Source organism: Neolamprologus multifasciatus, chromosome 7 (assembly GCF_963576455.1).
Source record: "Neolamprologus multifasciatus chromosome 7, fNeoMul1.2, whole genome shotgun sequence".
In the NCBI taxonomy this organism is placed as follows: domain Eukaryota; kingdom Metazoa; phylum Chordata; class Actinopteri; order Cichliformes; family Cichlidae; genus Neolamprologus; species Neolamprologus multifasciatus.
In genome coordinates this window covers 66,007,437-66,024,859 of record NC_140445.1, presented here as the reverse complement: position 1 = coordinate 66,024,859, position 17,423 = coordinate 66,007,437, and the positions used below count along the sequence as shown (strand labels likewise).

At 41.7% G+C, this 17,423-nt stretch overlaps 1 protein-coding gene and 2 long non-coding RNA genes across 6 annotated transcripts in view; 1 reads left to right on the top strand and 2 right to left on the bottom strand.

Moving 5' to 3' along the window:
• ferry3 (FERRY endosomal RAB5 effector complex subunit 3) overlaps nucleotides 1-17,423 on the top strand; it is a 231,544-nt gene that overhangs the window by 186,989 nt on the left and 27,132 nt on the right. The window lies entirely within an intron of this gene.
• The window catches only part of LOC146515931 (uncharacterized), a 112,448-nt gene that overhangs the window by 68,905 nt on the left and 26,120 nt on the right, over nucleotides 1-17,423 (bottom strand). For all 4 annotated transcript variants that reach the window (XR_014875039.1, XR_014875037.1, XR_014875038.1 and 1 more), the window contains exon 1: nucleotides 13,684-17,423. This exon is cut by the window's right edge and continues 26,120 nt beyond it. This is a non-coding gene — a long non-coding RNA (uncharacterized LOC146515931). The remainder of the gene's footprint in view (nucleotides 1-13,683) is intronic.
• On the bottom strand, nucleotides 3,282-8,090 carry LOC146515932 (uncharacterized). Its single transcript, XR_014875041.1, has 2 exons — nucleotides 7,974-8,090; nucleotides 3,282-5,056 (listed from the first exon to the last, which is right to left on the bottom strand). It is a non-coding gene; the product is annotated as an uncharacterized LOC146515932 (long non-coding RNA).

Sequence of the window (17,423 nt, the reverse complement as noted above, 5' to 3'; positions counted from 1 at the left end):
CTGCAATAACTTTATTGTGACTAACGCCACGGTGGAAGAACACGGCTTCTTTAACCCCTCGCTGAACAAACAACACATACTCGACGTGGAAGTCGCAGAAGAATAGTCCCAGATACAACAAGTGCACGTACCAGCTGGATGTGTGATCGTTTTGCACACATACAGTAGATACACAGAGTTCCAGTTTGCTTTTCCCCCGTGGCTCTTGGCCGGGGGCCTTTAGGAGTCTCCAGATGAAGAGAGCGCGGAGTGTGGCAGAGGGTCCCTCCATAAACAATAAACAACAGTTATCTTGTGTGCAGCCGTCTGTGTCGAGTGCCACACGAAGCCAAGCCCAGCATCTGAGAGGCGTCTGCTCCTCTTTACGCCTTTGGTCTTGTCTCTTTCAATGGTTTATAAAAGTGTGGATGTGTGTGTACACGCCTAAGGGTGTGTGTCTCTGTTCCCAGCACAGGGCTCCTCTGTATTGTATTCTGGGGCTGGCTTGGAGTAAAAAGGCAGAATTAAAAGTGGCGGGGGCAAGAGAAAGGGGGCTGCCAGCACACTGCGGAACTGCAGGGAGCTCCCCCAGATCCCAGCTGCCCAGGACTGGCTGAGAGCTTCAGGCGAGTGCCAGGCTTTCTTGGCCCTCGTGGAGAAGGGCCAGAGAGAGAGAAGGAGGACGTCAGAAAAAAAGCCAAAAATAACATCTGAGCCTATATAAAGAAGGCTCGGGGAGAGAGAAACGCTGACATATAAGAAACACTCAGTTTGTTGGCAGGTAGAAAACATCAGGGGCATGTTTTGCAGCTCTTTTCACAAAGAATGAAACAGTGTTTTTTCAAATAATTGCTTATATAAGGTGTTCATATTTTATGAAGCACTGGAACCAAAGCGCTTCCTGAGCAGCTCAATGAGTTGCTCTTCCAGTTTTGGTGGCTTGAAAGTCTCCTTCCCCACAGGGGCTGGCAACACAGAGGTTTATCTGGAACTGTTTAATGCATTATTTGTCCAACAATCAAGGAAGTGAGTTTATTTTGCAGATAATTGGAGCTTTTGTTGCATTGATGGCCAAGATAAGCCAGAGTTCCGAACCATTAACTGGTTGTGCTTTTGCTGGCAACAACAACAACTCTGTTTGTAAAGAACAACGATGCGTACGAGCACAAACAAGGCAGAAGATCCTGAAATCAGCAGAAGAGGCCCCTACAGCTGCGCAACGCCAATCAATCAAGTTTGTTTTTTTCCAGAGCTGCAGTTTTCTTACATTTAACTTTCGATACTTATCAGCAAATTGGCTTCCAACCGCCGAACTCTTGATCTGCTCACATCAAATAACACGACTCAATGAAAAATTGGGGCCATTAACAATGCAATATTCAAACCATATGTAGGGCCAATGTCTGATCTGACTCCCACCGCACACTGAAGGGAGTTTAACTCTGCACAACTGCATGAAGTGCAACTGGGCCCCGAGAGTCGGGGCTCTGCTGTTAGCAGTAATGATTACAGCTCAGGCTCGAGCCTGTGGAAATCCCCCTGGCTGGTCTAGACACTTTTGCCCTCTGAGCTGACCCAGGAAGTGGCTGGGGTGCTAATCATGGCGCTTGGCAGACGGCAGCATTTTTCCATAGGTCCTCAGAGAAAGCCCTTCCTCTGCAGAGGCAGGTAATCACAACAAGAGTGCATCCCGCCCAGGCTGCAGGCCAATGAATGCGTGCCTGCTTTGTCCACCCCAGGAGGAGTCGGGACACTATTTCTGTGCTCGTGACAGAAACAAATGACCCCCGTGTCACCCCGCTCGTCAGCCTGACTGCCAGCTAGGGGAGCTAATGTGGGTGGTGTTCGTCATTGTGCCTTCTCGCCCAGGGGCAAGTGAACAGGAAGTGAGCTAAACTACAGCAAGGGAGTTACTATTTACGTCTAAGCGCTGTTTACTCTCGGAGACTATATGAGGATGGTGGGAAACTCAACACTGAGGTGTTGAACATTCAGGAGTGGGCAACAAGGAAGCAGATTGACTGTATATAAGCTAGCTACTAAATCAAAGTCCTCTAGTTTCTGCAGTGTCCTTGTTCCTCTGAATTCCTGCCCTTCAGATAAACAGCACAGCCTGCAGCTAAAGGGGAAAGGTTGTCCTCCCCGTGTCAAGGTCCTGACGTACGCCGTCGTGCTTTCCACTGCTGGATCTTTTCCTCTGGACACCTGCGTTTTATTTGTCATGTCCAGAGGGGCCGTTTGAACGCATTTCATCACCACTGCTGACAAGCTCTTCTCTAACACCTTATTACTGCTGCAGTAGCATCAGTAAGCGTTAATTTGTTTTCCATTTAATGTGTTCCCACCTACACACATCGTTTTCCACATCTTTTGCATTGAGCTTTAAAGCTTTTAACAAGCAGTTATAACTCCACAGCAGACAAAGTGCTGATGGAGAGGATACGACACTAAATATATTTACATTTAGCATCACGAGTCCAATCATCACTAAAGCACATTTCATACAAGAGAGCAGACGTAGACAAACTGAATCATTTAAGCTTAAAAAACATGATATTGAAGTGTTTAGTCCATGATGTCAGCTCGCCGGAAAACACTCTACTTTCAGAGTTGCTCATAGGACCTGGTTTACAGGTGAACTAGCAAAAAACAAAGTTGACCACAATTCAGAATAACGTTGCTTAATCAGATCAACAATGTGTTTCATCTAATAGTCTTTCTTATTCTCAGTATAAGAAAAAAGTCAATTGAGAAAAGAATGAAACAGTTACACTAGAATAAAGGTTTATTATAGCAGAGTGCTTTTATTTACAGGACCTAGTGGAAATGATTGATTTTGACCTTTCATATATTTTATGGTAGGGATGCACCGATACCGATACTGGTATCGGTATCGGGGCCGATACTGTAAAATGTGTGTGTGCTCATACTCGTAAAAGTTAACCGATACCATGAACCAATACCAACTTATTTCATTAATCAGAGGGTGGCTTGTCATTTCTGTTGTAGTTTTTTAGATTGGCCACTATAACTTTTTATATTTTATTATTTATATAATAATTATTATTTTGTTTGTTTACAACATGGACACTCTGCAATAATTTAAAAGTTTATTTTATTCTCAAACCTAATTTGTATTTATTTTATTCCAAACAGAAGTGTTTATTTATTATTCTGAAAGCTCGAGACAGTGCCAATAGTTCAGTGATATTTTGTTAAATTACAATGTGGAGACTCTGCAATAATTTAACAGAAGTGCTTATTTTTCACTTGAAATTTTTTTGTGGTCATTTTTATTAAGATTTTATTTTTTATCGGCAGAGAATAAAATAAAACCTGTCTTCCAATTAATTGTATTTGTGTGTGTGTGTGTGTGTGTGTGTGTGTGTGTGTGTGTGTGTGTGTGTGTGGTAGAAGTATCGTTTTTTGTACTCTGTATCGGCAAGTACTCAGATCCAAGTATCGGTATCGTATCGGTTTGAAAAAATTGGTATCGTTGCATCCCTATTTTATGGTATATAAGAATATGTCTGACATGAAACCCTCTGACAGCTGGTTTCATCTTCATGTGTTATTCTACTGCTTTTGTTCTATGTTGAGATGTGAAGCAGACGGACCACCAACACTGTTCTTAATGGTGAACTCTTTAATGTTATAGTCGGTGTCCTAACCTGTCAAAATAAGGCATAGTCACAGGTTATGTGTTCTCTCCAACAGAAGGCAAAGCAAAAGTGCACCAAGCGATCCACAAATCACTGTGTGACGACGTGCCTGCTGTTAGCTGTACCGCACAGCTGGAAGATGAGCATCACTGTGTTAAAAGACAGACAGACAACACAATTTAAATGTGTTGCACAACAGAAGGTGAACAAGTCACATGGAGAGTGCTGCGATTCAGGGCAACACAACAATGCTATTCAACAGAGTAAGAACACAGCACAAATTGCAACATAATGAATGCATGAAAACTATAATGCAGCGGTTGCTAACTTTAATTGTCCAACATTAGCTCAGACGTACATAAAGTTGAGGCTTGTGAGCATCTGTCTCACAAAGACGGAAACCTCAAATGCAGTCGCCAAAGATTTGTGTCCAAGGAGCTCAATGAGTTTCAGGAAAAAGGTCAATTTACTGGACACATGCTGTCATATGTTGTCCCATCATGTGTTGTTTGGTTCAGGTTTCATTAACATCATCCTCAGGTGTGATGGGTGGAGATATGGCTTAAAATCCATATTGCAGTGTAATTTAAAGCATATGCAGTAACGATATATATTGCGATATATTATTTTCATATATGTGTCAAAATGACTGTACAGTATAGACTGCTGTTTTAAGAACATATTGTGCAAAAGGTTTTTTTTATTTTTTAAATTACAAAACTTTTCAAATAATTTCTATGATGTAACGGATCTTTTTCCAAACACTGTAACACAAAGTTCTTACATAACAAATAAAAATGAAGATAAATGCACAACAATTTTTGAATAAAAAGTTAAATATCAGTAAAACACTAAATTCTAAGTTGTTTAAAATAAAGTGCAAACTGTGCCTTTGGAAAAGATCTGCTGGTGTGTAGGGCCTCTTTTTTCTTTCCACTTGACTGACTGGGTGTTTGTGGGGAGTGCAGGGTTTTCCTCATATTCCAAAACGTGCTTCGTCTCTTCACTATTACTGTCGCCCAGCATAATTTGCAGATGATGTTTTTCTGCTTAACATCCGACTGCTTAAACCCAAACCAGGTGCATGTGACCGACGTCGCGCCGGTCTTCTTTATGAGCACCTCCTCCTCCTCCCCACGTGTAAGCTCCGTGCTTGCAGCCACTGCGATGCTTTTGACCAAAACAGGCGCAGCTTGATGACATCATCAACATGCACTATCGCGGTACAGCAGTATCTGGTCTTTAAGGTCGTGTCCAAATTCATGGGCTGCATCCTCCTGAGGACCCGGCCTTCGCGGTCTACGTGGGCCGGGTCCTCAGAAGGTCGGGTAGGCCGGAAGTAAACGGCTGTGAAATTGGACGGTCTAGCCTTCTGATTAGCGTCACCGCTGTCTCAGCCGTCTGCTCCTTGCTATCTAAAATATAACAGGACACTGGCGTAAATTCTCAACCGTCTCACACTTCTGTTTAATCAGTTTTCTATTTGACGTTTAGTCAGCTGTGTAAAAACCAAGGAGGAACCCACCCGGGGGATTAATAAAGTTTTATTTTATCTAATCTAATAACTTTAATCTCAGCCAAGCCGATTTACTCACGAACAAACAAAACACTGAAAAAAGCCCAACAATAACATTTTTAGGTTGTCTAAGTGACTTATATATTACGTTTAACCTGAGCAGCGAAACTCCGCGGTGATGTGAAAATGATGTGCCGGGAGTTGTGCCGTTCTCGGCCGCATCAGTGACCCTCGAGCTCCCGGCGAGCTATCGAGCTGGTGGGTAGCAGACGTCTCCGAAAACGTCGCAGCAATATTATGCGATATCTTGATAAACCGAGCAGATATTTGATGTTTACACAGCTACTTTCTCGCCTGAAAATATGTTAAAAGTTTATTTTGTGACCCAGAAAGATTAGTATGAGTAATTTTAAAACTTAGTAGTGGTAAGTAAATTCTTTCATCTGTAATAAAATGATCAGCGTTGCTGCTTTACCAGGTGTAACAATTGAGTTTAACATCCAGGCATCCATGAAAACAGAATTTATTAAATTCAACAGAGTTAGAAGTTAGCAGGAAGTTAGCTCGCTAGCTTCCACCTAAACATGATATAGCATGTTCTGAATGAGATTTCTGAAAAAATTCAAACGTACAGCGCTGCTACCACTTCCAACATAAATGAAGACAGAAAACTAAACAGCAGTGATGTTTGTAGGGTTACTGAAGTTGGGCTAGCTGCTATATAATGATGTGCTACGTGGTAGCTAGCAACACAGCTATGTTAGCATAAACACAGTGAAGCTGGAGGATGAACGCTAACCTTTTTTTCCACTCGATAAAAGTTAGCATGAGGGTTCCTGATGGTTAGAGACAAATGCAATCGCATGGCAGGATGCTGTAAACGGACCAAACAGCAGCCTTAACAAATGCAGAGTAGTTTGGACGTGGAAGCAAAATTTATCACGTCATCACTTAAAGACCGGATAGTCAAAATCTCTACCGTTGGCCAAATTCATATCGTTTCTGAATATGAAGTTGAATAAAATTAAATTATTAAAAAGAAAAATGAGCTAGCCCGGTATTACTGCAGCAGGAAGTTACTCTCCGTTACCTTCCCAGCACACGGGCACAGTTAGCCCCAGTACTTCATAAACCGGTGGGTTGTTTCCAGAACATTACAGTCAGCTGTAAAGTGTTCATATCTGCACATATTGTGTTGGTAACTGATGTTTTTCAAAGAAAATGCTCCTGCACCGGCTGGGAATCAAAACCAGGCTTCCTGTGTGGCAGGTGAGAAACAACCAATGTCTTGAAGAAGGGTATCATGACACCTGCTCCTGCACCTAAGGTATAACTGGTTTGAGGTTTGAAGACCTATAATTTGATATTTTACGTAAGTGATGCCAAGCAATTTTGTGGCTCAGAAAATGCTACCATGACTATCTAAAATAAGGTCAAACCATCTAAGGTTCAGCATTCTCCCCTGTAGGCTTCGACTATAGTGCACCCCTTTAAACACATTAAATTACACAGAGTGTAATAAACTGGATTTTCAGCTGCATCAAAGTCGGCTTAGTTGTCAGAGGGTGACACACTGGTATTGAAGATTTGTTTTTTGGTATCAATGGATGAACTAAAGGAGCTCAAAAGCACAAAAATCATGTAAGTTAATACACCTGCACTACAGTGTGACTTTCATTCCTTTAGCTGCTTCATTTCTTTAATATTTTACAGGAGTTGTTTGCATGGCATCCCAGAGACTGTTTATTTCACAGTGAGGAGCTGAAATGTTGGTTAATTTGGTTTCCTGTCAACAGTTCCCACAGTCTAAACAGGAGGTCTCAATTTCAGTGGTCACCAAATAGTTTGGCGACAGAAATATGGACGTCTTAACTACAGATCTTGTGCCAGAATGTTTTTCCTCCACTCCACAACTTTGAGTGATCTGAGTGATCAATGTCTTTAAACAAAAGGCTCCCAATATCCAATATATATAAGGACTAGTTTAACAGGCACATGGGTCAATACATGAGTGGGCTGGGCTGGACTGGGACAAAACAATCAGCCCGGGCACTTTGACCAGTGACCGGCCCCCCGTGGTATTAAAGCCATAAAGCCTTTATAATAAACTTGAACCTCACCATCCTCACTATTCTGATATTCTAAACAGTACTTAGCAAAACTATAAAACAACCTGCAACAACCAGCAAGCATCAGCTGATAAATTCTAACAACAGCTGATCAAGCTTAAACGTGCTGCTGTTGTTTAGCGACATCCGCTGGTTTCCTGTTTCCGGCTCAGAGAGAAAAGCCGATCAGCTGATCATTGATCAGTTTCATGATTGAATTAGCAACTTTCTAGCTGAAGTATTACGGGACAAACCGCGTTCCTTTTCACCTCAACTTTAAAGTCCGACCTCCTCGGCTGTAATTGGTCCAGCCCAGAGTCGATCATGACCAACTGGCCAATCCACCACCTTCATTTATACCGTTGAAAAAAAGAAAAGAAATAAAACCCCATCGGCCCATAAAAACCAAAAATCACGAGCGGCCCACCAGGCAAATGCCCGGTACGCCCGATGGCCAGTCTGGCCAGATGACTCAATGCTGGAACGCCTACACCTATACAGGATCAACAGGAGCCTAAGAGCCTCCATCAGGAACTCAATGGGGATGTGGCAGCAAAACTAAAGGCCAACTTCAAGCCCATAAGTCACCATCAAGAGCCTTACTGCCCATCTACATGTGGATGTCTATATTTTGCTAAGGTGAAATCTGACACCAGAATCTTTCACACATATTTTGACTTAAATACTTAAAGAAAGAAAAAGACTTACATTAAAACTTGGACAGCTTCGAGTGGGGTGGAGATCTCCCTGTGTAATCTCAGCCGAGTGTCTGTCACTCAGGATCCCATAAAGAGCCTGATCCAGGCTTGGGTCTTGATTCTTGCCTCGCTGGCCTTTCTGGTGCTGCTTCTCTCTGGTTTGCGTGACATTATTTTTCTTCCCTTCATAGATTTTTGAATTGTGTTTGTGTCTGTGGTAAAAGAAAAAAATGCAGAGGCTTAAATGGTTTAAAAACACATTTTTATTCCTCATACACTGAAATATTATTATTCTTATTTTACATCTGGTCATTCTTGTGTGAGCCTGTTTCTCTTGGTCCTGTTGGGGACTTCTGATGCCCCCCCGACATTATTGGCAATGGCACAATCAAGCTGCCAATTATTATCTAGCTCACTGCCCTTGCTAGCAAGCTGACAGAATGGGCAGCATTTGTCTGGCTGGCCCATACACTGCCTGCCCGGCTGGCTGGGCTGGATCAGCGAGTGCATCCTGATCCCTGCTTACCAAATATTACAAAACAATTCTTCCATAATAAAAGTGTCATTTGTAAGGTTAGAAAGTCAGGTAACACTAAACTTAAAATAACATGCAGTCAATGAGCAGTTCTCTTATCACAGTCACAGACGATCTACAGTGTGGCAGATGTGTGTTTGCAGGAAACCCCAGTCTAACTGACAACGTCTGTGGTGTGTCTCATCCTGAGATCTTCTCAAATGTGGTCGTCTCCAACTCTTACTCCACCGCCCCTCTAATTACTGACGGCTGTTTACCCACCAGAATTCCTCTTATTTAACACAGTTTATACTGATTAACATTCAGGAATCAAGTTGCTACTTCCTTTAATGCGCTACAGATGCTTTCATTTCAGCAGTATCTGACAGTGACGTCGTACGTCTTTAAGACTCGACGAAAAGTGGCAGCTGAGTCACCGACCTGTGTCCAAGAGCCAAAAAGACTTCACTGACCACATGCAACCAAAAATAAGACGGCAGCTTAGCGGTAATGCGGTGTCGAGGATAGCGGTGTGGGAAATATCACAGAGAGAACAATAAAATGAATAATAACAGATAAGGTCTGCGACACAGATGCTAAGACTATTTTAGACAGACAACCTTCTGCAGAGCTGAGGAACCTTCTCTTGATGTAAACATCACTGGAACCAGAGGATCAAAGACTTGTGACGACTCATGGACATATGTTAGAGCCTACAGATGGTGCAAACCAATGTTTCGGTGTGGTCGTGACTCTATACAATAATTCATATTTTTACTGGTTTTCTAACGTCTAATTATGCAAGTTGTTTTCCGTTGTCTGCCATATGACCTCGCGTCGTTAGCATCGTCCACCAGTACTTAACAGTTCTGGGCAAACTGTTAAAAACGAAAGAATGGACCGTAAAAGACTCGTCCACTAAAATTCCTTAACCCTTTAAGACCGACCATAGAACCAAGTCCGCCAGAGCTTATATTATATGTTTACATGCTGTGGAGCCATTTTTGGGAGCATTTCAAGTTGCTATACATCAATACAACCATTATAGCCCAGATTTTAATAATATGTCTGCATTAAGTGCATAGTAATTACATAAAATGCAAAAAAGTACAATAAACTACAAAAAAATTGAAAATCGTTTTTGTTTTTTTAACATATATTTCTAGTTAGAGAAATTTAAGAGGCTTATCCCTCAAAACTGTAAATACAAAAAAGTTGCACAAAATAGTTTCCCACCACAGGAAATTTATTTTGAGTGTCTTCATAGTTTTATTTTTGAAATACACCAATTTTTATACACTGCAGGAAAAACGAAAATAAATATTATAATGCAAATTTGCAAAAAAGCAGCATATGCATCAAAATAAACTATTTCCAGCAGTGCAATATGAGTCCTAAGCATCCCAGAAACCACACAGAAAGTCATAAAGTCAAACATAACTTTTAAAAACACCAGTATAAGCTCATGAGGCCTTGATGGTAAAAAACTACATTTCCGCAAAATGACGTCACTTCCGGTTTCGGGCAGGTCATGGCGGACATGCGATAGGAAGTGTTATGAACAGCTGATCGGATCGGCAAAGCGTGTTTCTGGAATATTATGTTTTTGTTGCTGCAAGTGCTTTTTATGCAGTTTTTGCAAAACTATATGTGGAAGGAAACTGTGACCGAGGACAAGCTGATGGCATAAGATGTAAGTACAACTCCTCCGGTTTCATATGCAAAAAAATTATTGCGCTAGCTCACGTGGTTGCAGAGCTACCGGGATTTAAAAATAGTTACACAAAACAGAGCGTGCTGCTCTGACCGGCTTTAAAGGGTTAAACAATTTAAGGTAAAAAATAGCATGCTAGCTGCACAGCAAACCCCCAAATGAATCCAACTGTTCTGTGAAGCATGTTTCGAGCTGCTTCTGGTGGCCTAGCCCTGACCCTTGACCCCTGCTCATCTCAGTGAGATATATATGCGGATAAGTTGTGGAAAGAGAGTCGAAGGAGCCGTATCCAGTAAACGTACAGAATCAGTACGCACATACTGCATCCAATCTTAAGATGAATTCTGGGAAAATTTGTTTACAGGGAAAAGTAAATCAGGAGCAAAGTATTCTTTAAAGTTCTCTCTGCTTGAAACAAGCTGTGCACATGTACTTGGCTCTGGAACAACAACAACACTGCTTTACAAGACAAAAGAGAGAGCAGCGATTAGCATGTGCAAGCTACAAAACATTAGAATATCCTCACTTGAATGATTAAACTCTCTCCTCCCCATGGTGCTGATGGGAGGGGGGCTGGGTCCTGTTAGCTGACAGCGGGTGCTTCAGTGTCTAAAAGTCAAGCCTACGTTTCTTAGCCATTAGCCACAATTAGCTTTCATTGCATGTCAAACACAAAACTGCTGTGTAAAAGTATCTGTGAATTAATGAGGCCCGAGTCAGGGAGCTAAACGTGGATGAAGACATCATATTTCTATCATTTTAGAGATACAAAAAATCCACAGGTTTGAAAAATTGTTCACACTGTCTCCTAAAGTGACGGATTTTATTGCAAGCACTGCCGTCTTCAGCTGAAGTAAGATACTACCTACATCGGCGGTCCCCAACCCTGGGCCATGGAAGTATCAGTCCGTGAGTCGTTTGGTACCGGGCCGCGAGAGCTGAGGCTCGGGTGTGAAATTTAACTCGGTTTCCTGGGGTCTTTTTCCCGTGTTGTAGCTGTGCGTCTTATTTTGAAAGAAATGTTCACGTGTTACCATAGCAACCAGAGAGCATTATGGGGCAGAGAGGAGGACGTTACTCTCAATGTTGATGGCGCATTTCAGGAGGACGCTGCTAATAAAGTTATAGCGAATTCACGTTTATTATTATATTTACAAAACACCACAGTTTTCTCGGTCGTATCATTTTATTTCGTTTTATTTATCCGCAACACCTTACAGGCCGGTCCTTGAAAATATTGTCTGACATTAAACTGGTCAGTGGAGCAAAAAAGGTTGAGGACCGCTGGACTATTTCACATGTGTCAAAGTCGAGGCTCGCGGGCTCAGCAATATGAGGCGCTAATAATATACAAACTACAGATCCCATAATGCAGCGCTGCAGCCTCCTTGGCTAGGCTAACTGGGAACTTTCCGTCAATCAAGTCAAACTTCTGTTTGCTCGCCGCTCACAATGGTGGAGAGAAACGTTGACTCTGAAAGCAGAGCCTTTCAGCGCCGGTGGGAGGCTGAATATATGTTTACAGACATGCTGGTAAAGCCGTGAGTCTTATTAGTGGAGCTAATGTGGCTGTAATGAAGGAATTTAATTTAAGACGGCGCTACGAGACAAAACATCAGGATAAGCTGAAAAACCTAAACGCAAAAACTACATTAAATCGATGCACAGGACAACAACAGGAAAAGACATTTTTTAAAACGTATGTCAAAGTGTAACGACATGAAACTGTCCTGGGACAAACTTGGACTTACAACAGATGGAGCGCCGTGTTGTGCGGTGAAAAAAGCGGACTAGTCAGCAGGATGCGAGTAAAGATGCAGGAGAACTGTACCGGTGAGTTAACAGCACATCACTGCATCACACACCAGGAAAGGCTGTGTGGTAAAGTCCTAAAAATGGAGCATGTAATGATCACCGTAACACAGACCGTACATTTTATCTGAGCTAAAAGTTTAAATCACCGTCAGTTTCAGTCTTTTATGTGGGAAAAGTTCTCAACAGAGTTTTTGAGCTCAGCGAGGAAACCTGTCAGTTCATGGACATGTATGATGCCAAGTTAAAGTTTATTTTTTTAAGTTTTCCGTTTTTATTCATATTTATGTTTAAAAAACATGTTTTAGTTCAATAAATGTTTATCTTGTTTGGCCCGAGACCTAAAGTGTGCCTTGAGTTTTGACACCCCTGATCTATTTGTCTCCTTCGAAGTCACACTACAGGCAGGTAAACCGCTCCGCTCTGCCTCTAGAAAGTTATTTGATAAAAATAAACCTCATCCAGAGACTTCAGCAGGCCCTGCTCTAACACAGCTACATTTCCTTACCCTAACACTTCTTGATTCACCGATCAGCCAATGAAGTGTCCACCACCATCATGACACATTCACACTCTCAGTCGCTCTGGTGATTAGTGTGTCAGTAATAATTAAGTCCTTTTTTGAGATTTATGACAATGTCAACACAATATAAACCAGAAAACATGCTGGAAACACGACTACAAAAACACAATTTGTGTGTGTAGCATTCTACAGTTCATGAAGACGCAACAACCTTTGATAAACGTCTCCATGTAGAACTTTAACAGCGGAAACATCAAAGCCTGGATCGGTGCCACATTCTCCGAGTGACCACTTGTCTCAGCTTGGATGTGATCCTAGAAGTTTTTGACATCGATGTCAAAGAGACAGACAGCCTCATTCAGACAAACTGGTTCCTTCCTGGCTCGGCTCTCTTGTTCTCACAAAATCCAACATTCATAACCAAACAGTGGTCAACAACACAAGAGGATCAAAGAAAGTCTGCGAATCAAAAGGAGTGCCAAAGGGTTTTCCATGAGACTCAACACTAAATGACAACAAATCAGTGATGCTGGGAAATATCATTCACGACTTTAAGCTCTTCCATGATGCAACTCGATATCCTGCACAGATAAAATGCTGCTGGTGCAACTTCTTCTGCTGTTTCTGGCTTTGTACTGGGGGATAACACCAGTACATGCACAACAAAATGTTATTCATTTATTAATATTTAATCGTGTTTAACACACTCAGAGCTAAAAATTAAAAACTACAAAAACTTTGATCACAAACTCACAGAATCGAACATTTTTGGGCCAACGGACCGGCCCAAAGGGTCGCTGCTCACCGGTGATTAAAGCAGGACAGCAGCCCATTCGTTCCTTTTCATTCATCACTGGATTGCCCAATCACATCTCTTCATTTCTCTTCAGGTGTCAGTCTGTCATCAGCTAGCCCACAAAGCAGCACGGTTGCTAACTGATGCACCCAAGTCAGACCACATATCTCCCGTACCAGCATCCTTACACTGGCTGTCAGTTAGTTTTCAATTTGATTTAAGATTTTATTTCTCGTTTTTAAGGCGTTGCACGGGTTAGCACCCTCATACCTTTCTGATCTTTTGAATTGGTACACTCCTGCAAGATCGCTGAGGTCTGCGGATCAAAGCTGTCCCGAGGTCCAGATTAACCCTTTAAGACCTACCATAGAACCAAGTCCGCCAGAGCTTATATTATATGTTTACATGCTGTGGAGCCATTTTTGGGAGCATTTCAAGTTGCTATACATCAATACAACCATTACAGCCCAAATTTTAATAATATGTCTGCATTAAGTGCATAGTAATTACATAAATTGCAAAAAAGTGCAATAAACTACAAAAAAATTGAAAATCGTTTTTGTTTTTTTAACATATATTTCTAGTTAGAGAAATTTAAGAGGCTTATCCCTCAAAACTGTAAATACAAAAAAGTTGCACAAAATAGTTTCCCACCACAGGAAATTTATTTTGAGTGTCTTCATAGTTTTAATTTTGAAATACACCAATTTTTATATACTGCAGGAAAAACGAAAATAAATATTATAATGCAAATTTGCAAAAAAGCAGCATATGCATCAAAATAAACTATTTCCAGCAGTGCAATATGAGTCCTAAGCATCCCAGAAACCACACAGAAAGTCATAAAGTCAAACATAACTTTTAAAAACACCAGTATAGGCTCATAAGGCCTCGGTGGTAAAAAACTACATTTCCGCGAAAATGACATCACTTCCTGTTTCGGGCAGGACATGGCGGAAATGCGATAGTTCGCTCTGAGTCTATTCCAACATAGGAAGTGTTACGAACAGCTGATCGGATCAGCAAAGCGTGTTTCTGGAATATTATGTTTTTGTTGCTGCAAGTGCTTTTTATGCAGTTTTTGCAAAGTTATATGTGGAAGGAAACTGTGACCGAGGACAAGCTGATGGCATAAGATGTAAGTACAACTCCTCCGGTTTCATATGTAAAAACAAATATTGCGCTAGCTTACGTGGTTGCAGAGCTACAAGGATTTAAAAGTAGTTGCGTCAAACGGAGCGTGCTGCTCTGACCGGTTTTAAAGGGTTAAAGCCCAGAGGAGACCGGGCCTTTGCTGTGACTGCTCCTAAACTGTGGAACAAACTGCCCCGTCACATCAGGACCTCCCCAACATTAGACCCATCTGAAATGCCCCTTTTATTCCTTGGCTTTTAAATCAGAATGAGTTTGTACTACTTTTGTCTTATTTCTTACTCAAACCTTCTTATTTTATGCTTCTTTTTAAAATTTGATCATGTGCTTCTATGTTTTTATCTCTTTTGATAATCTTAAAAGTGCAGCACTTTGGTCACCAGTTGCTGTTTTAAATGTGCTATAAATAAATTTGACTTTGACTTTAATTGGCCGGGCCCTCTCCTACCTTTGCTGAGCGCTTGCACCGCTTGTAGAAAACGTTAAGTGTGGCAGAAGTGGTGAAAAGGTGGAGCTGAAAAGCTGAGAGAAAAACAATAAAAAAGAAACTAAAAATTGATGCAGCAAAATGTGTCAAATTAACCGACACGTTAGCTGCTGGACTGCCGCACCGCTAACAGTAGTACCAACAACAGCCAGCAAACAGGCTTCAGGCACAGGAGGTGCTGCTGCACCAGCCGTGGAGAGGTGAGGAAAGTCATGACATGACAGTAAGAAAATAGATGGTGGGACATAATTATCAAAGGAGAGATTCAGAGATTCAGGTAAAATTTGACCATTAGCCACCGCTAATGCTAACAGCTAAAGTGTAGCTATGAACTATCGTCACAGCTGTGCAAAAAGAAATAACCCAACAGTAACTGTACCAACCTGATTAAGCCCTGTTTCAATATCTATAATCAAACTAAATGAAATATGTACATTTATTTACTTTTGTTATCTGCCTGGTCCAAAAATGCTGGGGCCGATTTTCTGTCCCAGCGCTGAGCACAGATGTAACTCATAACATTAACAACTCGACCCCATTAAGTGTCCCATTACGCTGGCCTAATGAGTGCCTTGGAACAAGCTCAGCCAAATGGAATGAAGTCATTAATGTTATTAATTACACCTGTGCTTTTTATTTTCCTGTAGACCTCTAACATCAGCCTCTGATCCCGTCGGCATTTTAAAGCATCCCAAGATGACAAAGGTTCAGATTTGTTCAGTATCCAAAGAAATCCCTATTAGTTACACATTAACAGCACAGTTTGAGGGTCCGGTACCTCGCAGAAGCTACTTAACTGCCCCACTTTCTGTGGTATAGTCCAGAAATCAGCCTCAGATTCTCACGCGCCCCCCCAGCCCTTTATCTGGTGATCATAATGATCAGCTTCTAACCAAATCATGCTGTATATGTTCATTCATATATATATATATATATATATATATATTTATTTATTTTTTTACTAGGGGTGCAACGATACACAAAATTCACCGTTCGATATTTTTTCACAAAAGTGATTTACTCCGACATCACTAGGATGTTGTCGGAGTAAATGTGCAGTCATATTCGTTGTGTTCCCACTAGTGCTGTCAACGTTAATCTCATTGAAATGACATTAACGCCATAATGCAGCAAATCTCCGTTAACGAGCTACCGCTGATCGCCCTGTGCGTGGAGCTGGACGGCATCAACACGTTAACGAGCTAACTGCGCTAACGCGCTAGTTCCCACCAATGTAATTGAGCATTGCTGGCACATCCAACATACTGTTTTACTTTAGTCCATGACGCGCTTACCTTCAGGGTCATACGTCACATGAAGACCAAAATAGTTCCAAACGGCAGATCTGAATGAGGGTGGGGGAGGTTCAATTTGCCATGTTGCAACTAGCTTAGCTTCTGTCTTGCTAGCTTGCGCTGCGCTCAGTGAATCTGCGCTCGACAGTGCAGCCTAGGCGGAGTAGTCGAACGCAGATCCACTGAGCGCTCAACACAGACAGCATCGTCAGAAGGAAAGTTGATAAAATAAATTAAAAATTTTGTATTGTTCGATACATATGCGTACCGAACCGAAAGCACTGTATCGAACGAGTATCGTTGCACCCCTAATATATATATATATATATATATACACATATATACACACACACACACACACACACATTTATGGCTCAGTTATCATTTTATTTCATGTGCTTTTTTATTGTGTGTAATATGTCTAACTATTGATAATAGCTATTCTGGTTCTGCAAATACTAAACTGGCTCCCTCCTAAAATCTAATTGTTACTATGTTGATTTATTTCTTTCCTGCTCGCTCACATGTACGTATGTTTTCGTACTCTTGTCTGTCTTTGTCTCAGTTTTTCCTGGACACACACGCTCTATTATCTGTCACTCCAAGTCTTCTTTCTGCCGCTCACTGGCTCCTGGGAACATGTTGAATATTCATAACTGTCCTCAGATGAGCATGCTAAATGGGTGTCAGAATGATTTGGCCACATGACAGAAGTGGATTGTCTTTGATAAGCCCCGACTTGAGCCAGAACAAGGCGGCGAGGAGTAAAAGAGCGACGGGGAGAAAAGAGACATTGACCCCAGAAGTTTTTTTTTGGGTTTTTTTGGTTCTTTGTTGAACTGATCAGAACTTGGGTGTAGAAATGTTGAAGTAAGGGCTGGGCGGCAACGGAGGGGTCAGTAGGAGGGCGGACCCCTGTGGTGGCCCTGGGGGTGAAAGTCATTGTCACCAGGCTTTAATGGGTCCCAAAATTCCTCAACTGACCAAAACCTGTGAACGACTGAGAAACGAAAGACATTTGTGATTCAAATAAGTCCTGTGGGAGCTTCGCTGTGAGGTCTGGAGTTGGAAAAGGATCTCAGAGGAAACAAACGCGCTCCCATTCCAGCACGGATAAGCTAACCTGGTATTCTTTTTTGCTACAATTTCACATTTTAATATTTTTAC